Raw genomic sequence first — 5,187 nt, forward strand, 5'->3', positions numbered from 1 at the left:
TATTATTTTAAAGCACCGAAAGTTGTGTTATCCTTCAGGATGTATTCATCATCACTCTCCTCCTGACTGTCTTTATTTAAAAAACGGTAGGAGATGCAGGTCTACTTGTCCTCTCCTTCTATTCAATCATCCCTAATGCCAAAACTCAACAACGAGCAGCGCGAGGACGGAACAGACAACGCGTCAGTATGTGGAGCGCGTTATATTTGATCGCGTTGCATTTGCGCACTTGGTTTTGAGAACGTAAGTGCACCTGAGCACCACATATGTTCATCCCTTAACAGACAGGACATGTAACATGTCAGGCTTATTGAAGAAATTATTTTCAAATGCATTTTTTACATAACACAACGGAGAAATGTACTTTAATTCCAGTGGGAACAGTGTTGTTGGTCTCCCTTTTTATCCAGCGCATCAAAGTCTGGAGTCAGTTCTCTTGCTGTATCATCGTCTTTAAACACCGCCACAGTCTCTTGGCATATCAGGCATACAGCAGCTGATCGGTGTTCGGTAAAAAAATATTTAGTTGTCCACTCCTTATTAAAAACTGGACATTCTCTGTCCACTTTTCTTTTCTTAGCGGCGCTCATCTTTACAGAAGGGCTGAGGATCGAAGAGTAATGCGCAAACGTGGAGTAATACGCCGCACCTCAACAAAGCTCAATGTATCTAGAGTGCGCCATCTATTGGGAAAAAGCCAGAATTGCAGGGGAAATAAAACATTAACAAGGTTTATTAATATAATTTCTTCAAGTTCAGCGGGCCGGATTAAAATTTGTAACGGGCCGCATTTGCATGTGGATAGAGAAGCAGATCCATCATGCTGAAAACTGGAACATTTGTGTCCATGTACATGAAGACAATATCTTGAACAGTATCATTCGAAACCTAGGCTTAACATTTAAATAAATTCTGCAATGATTGAAAGACTGTGTAACTATCAAAGGAGCTTTTCATGTAACAATGATAGCACATTCTATAAATTGACATACACATACAATCCATAGCCATGTAATAGAACAGAGCAACATCTAACTATAACTCTGATATCACTGAAAAAAATCCAAAGAAAGAAACCACAGTGTTGGCTACAATAGTCTATTAAGACTTTTTTAATACAACCCCATTTGAACCCATTACAACTCCAAATTGGGATACTGTGTAAAACATAAATAGAAACAGAATGTGATGATTTGCAAAATATTAAAATCACGTATTTACTTGAAAATAGCACAAATACAACATATCAAATGTTGAATCTGAAAAATGTCTTTGATTTCTGAAAATTAGATCCTGATTTATAAATTGACGGCAGCAACACATTTTAAAGAAGTTGGGACAATCGCAACAAAAGACTGTTGCATAGGAAAAGTTGTGAAATGCTGAAAGAAAACATGTGGTGGAACATGTCACAATTAATTAGGCAACAGGTAGTAACATGGTATAAAAAGGGGTTCACCACTCTGACTGCACTAGCAAATACTTCAACAATTTTAGAGTAAGGCTTCTCAATTGCAAAGAATATGGGGGATTTCATTGTCTACAGTACATAATGTCATTAAAAGATTCAGAGAATCTGAAGAAATCTCTGGATGCAAGGGACAAGGGCAAAAACCAATATTGGATGGCAAACATTTTCGAGCCCTGCGGTGGCACTGCATTGAAGACAGACATGATTCTATGATGAGCATTACTGCATGGGCTCAGGAACACTTCCAAAAACCATAGTCTGTGAACACAGTTCATTGCTGCATCCAAAAATGTTAAAACTCTACCATGCAAAGACAAACTTTTTATACAAACCAGATCCACTAACGCAGCCATCTTCTCTGGTCATGAACTCATTTATGATGGACTGAGGCAAAGTGGAAAACTGTCCCGTGGTCTGATGAGTCAAAATTTGAAATTTTGATTTTTTTTGGAAAGCATCGAAGCTGTATCCTCAAAGCTAAAGAAGAGAGGTGCCATCCAGCTTGTTATCAGCATACAGTTCAAAAGCCAGCATCTGTCATGGTATGGGGGCGCATTAGTGCACATGGCATGGGTCATGGGTAGCCTGCACATTTGTGAAGGCACTATTAATGCTGAATGACATATACAGGTTTTGCAACATATGCTGCCAACTAGACCATATCATTTTCAGGCAAGGCCTTGCTGATCTTGGCAAGACAATGCCAAGCCACATTCTGCATGTATTACAGCAGCATGGCTCCATAGTAAAACAGTACAGGTGCTCAACTGGCCAGTCTGCACTTCCGACTTGTCACTCATTGAAAATGTTTGACGCATTATGAAACGCCAAACAAGACAAAGGAGACCCTGAACTGAAGCAAGGATGGGAAAACATTCCACTACAGCAATTCATCTTCTCAGTTCCCAAATGCCTACAGAGTGTTGGACTGCCTTCTGGACACCATTGAGGACTTAGGTGAGAGGAGGATGTTAGCCAAGCTGACATCTATCATTGACAACACCTCTCACCTCCTGCATGACACTGTGGGGGTCTTCAGCAGCTCCTGGAATGCTACCGCAGTCCTTTGTACCAACAGCTGTCAGAGTGCTCAACTCCAGCATTGCTTACTGTACCACTGGGTCCATATTCAGACTGTTTTTGTACTAGTGGGTGATTTATGTTCACGTCATCTTGTGTAATGTATCTTGTGCGATATTACTTTTTCATTCTCTTTAATTACTCAACCTATGCATGTATACTTTTTTCTACTATGACACATACATATTGTTTACTGTGCAATATTCTCATTCAACCAGGTCATTGTAAGCTTCGGGGCATTCAATCGTTCGCAACTGGACTTTGTTTGTCTTGGAAGAAGTTTCGCCTCTCATCTGATCTGATCACGGCAACAGAATCAGCTATAAAGAAAAACAACCCAACAGAAACAGAAGGTGAACAGCTCAGGTTGAAAGTGTCGGCAGCTCTCTCCAATGCAAAACCTCCCCCTTCTATCTTCACCTATGAGGAAAGAAAAGCCGTGACATCACTGAGCAAGGACGAAAACATCACAATCTTGCCTGCAGGCAAAGGGAGATGCACTGTAATTCTAAACAGTAACGATTACCAAGACAAGATTATTTCACTACTCAATGACAGTAACACATATGAATGCCTAAAATGAAACCCAACCAGCGGGTACAAGAGAACAATCATAGAATATCTGCAAAGTTTACAGAAAGATGGAGCCATTGACCGTTTGCAATACCCACAAGAGTCCATCCCGGGCATCTATGGACTCCCGAAAATACACAAAGAAGTAGTGCCTCTCAGACCTATTGTCAGCAGCATCAACTCTGTGACATACAACATTGCTAAGTTTGTGGCCAACATCTTAGCACCACTGATTGGCAAAATGCCACACCACATCCACAACTCAATGGACTTAGTAAATAAGGCCCAGGACTTAAAACTAGACCCATCAGAAACAATGGTTTCCTTCGATGTCACATCGTTGTTCACATGCATTCCAACTCAGGATGCTGTGGAAACAGTGAGGCGGCAGTTGCAAGACAACACTTTGCAGAACAGAACTACCCTTAGCCCAGAGCAAATATGCCATTTACTGGAACTATGCTTAAAAAACACCTATTTTCAAATTAGGGGGAGGTTTTACAGGCAAAAACATGGGTGTGTGATGTGTTCACCAGTATCCCCCATTGTGGCTAATCTGTAAACGAAGAACATTGAAAGAACGGCTCTGAACTCTTTCAAAGGAACAACACCAAGTCATTGGTACAGATATGTGGATGACACATGGGTAAAAATCCAAAGCCAAGAAGTGCAAGCCTTCACCAAGCACATTAATTCTGTGGCCAAAAACATCAAATTCACTTGAGAGGATGTCAAGGACATGACTTTGCCTTTTTTGGACTGTGATGTCCACATTGGCGAGAACAGGCACCTTCATATTGGGGTTTACCAAAAACCTACTCACACAGACCAGTACCTCCTTTTTGACTCACATCACCCACTGGAACATAAACTAGGTGTTATCAGAACTCTCCAACACAGAGCTGATACCAGCCAACAAGCCAGAGACAAGGAACACAAACACCTGAGGGTGGGATAAGCTGGGATAACCACAGGTTTTAAGGGGCCCCCTTAAAACCTGTGGTTATCCCAGCTGGTCTTTTGTGAAAAGTTCAGCCTCTTCCAGAAAGAACAGGGTGACAGAGGAAGAAGAAGAGGGACAGACGGCATAACATTATCATTCCATATGTGTCTGGTGTATCAGAGAAACTCAGGCGAATCTTTAACAAACACAACATCCTGGTACATTTCAAACCTGGGAACACTCTCAGACAAAGGCTGGTGCACCCCAAAGACCGGACACCTCATACTCAGAAGAACAATCTGGTGTGTGCAGTGAGGAATGCACAGACTTGAATATTGGGGAAACAAAACAGCCACTGAGCAGACACGTGGCATAACACAGAAGGGCTAACTCTTCAGGTCTAGACTCAGCTGTTTACCTGCAACTCAAGGAGGAAGCACACTCCTTTGAGGATAAAAATGGGGGGCAGCAGGGGGTGAGCACTTCAGAGTCCAGGGTGTGTGTGTGTTTGAGTGTGTATGTGTGTGAGCACTCGCACACTTGCGTGTGAGTGTGTGAGAGTAAGGCGGCGGGGGGCAACAGGGAGTGATAGTCCAGGTTGTGTGTTTGTGTGGAGGAGGGGCAGAGCAGGGAGAGAGTTCAGCATCAGGGGGGGCAGAGCAGGGAGAGAGTTCAGCATCCTGACAGCCTGGTGGACGAAGCTGTCCCGCAGTCTGCTGGTCTTGGCCCGTAGGCTCTGCAGTCTCCTCCCTGATGGCAGCAGGCTGAAGAGGCTGTGTGACGGGTGGGTGGGGTCTCTCGTAATGCAAAGGGCTTTGCGGGTGAGGCGAGAGGTGTAGAGGTCTTGGAGGGAGGGGGAGAGAAGCACCGGCGATCTTCTCAGCTGCTCTCACGATGCGCTGGAGGTTCTTCCTGCAGGATGTGAAGCAGGCGCCATACCACACGGTGATGCTGCTGGTCAGGACGCTCTCGATGGTGCCTCTGTAGAAGGTGTGCATGATGGGGGCCGGGGCTCTAGCTTTCCTCAGTTTGCGGAGGAAGTAGAGGCGCTGGCTCGCTTTCTTGGCCAGCGATGTGGTATTGGTGGTCCAGGAGAGGTCCTCAGTGACATGCACACCCA

Source organism: Chelmon rostratus, chromosome 20, assembly GCF_017976325.1.
Source record: "Chelmon rostratus isolate fCheRos1 chromosome 20, fCheRos1.pri, whole genome shotgun sequence".
NCBI classification, from domain to species: domain Eukaryota; kingdom Metazoa; phylum Chordata; class Actinopteri; order Chaetodontiformes; family Chaetodontidae; genus Chelmon; species Chelmon rostratus.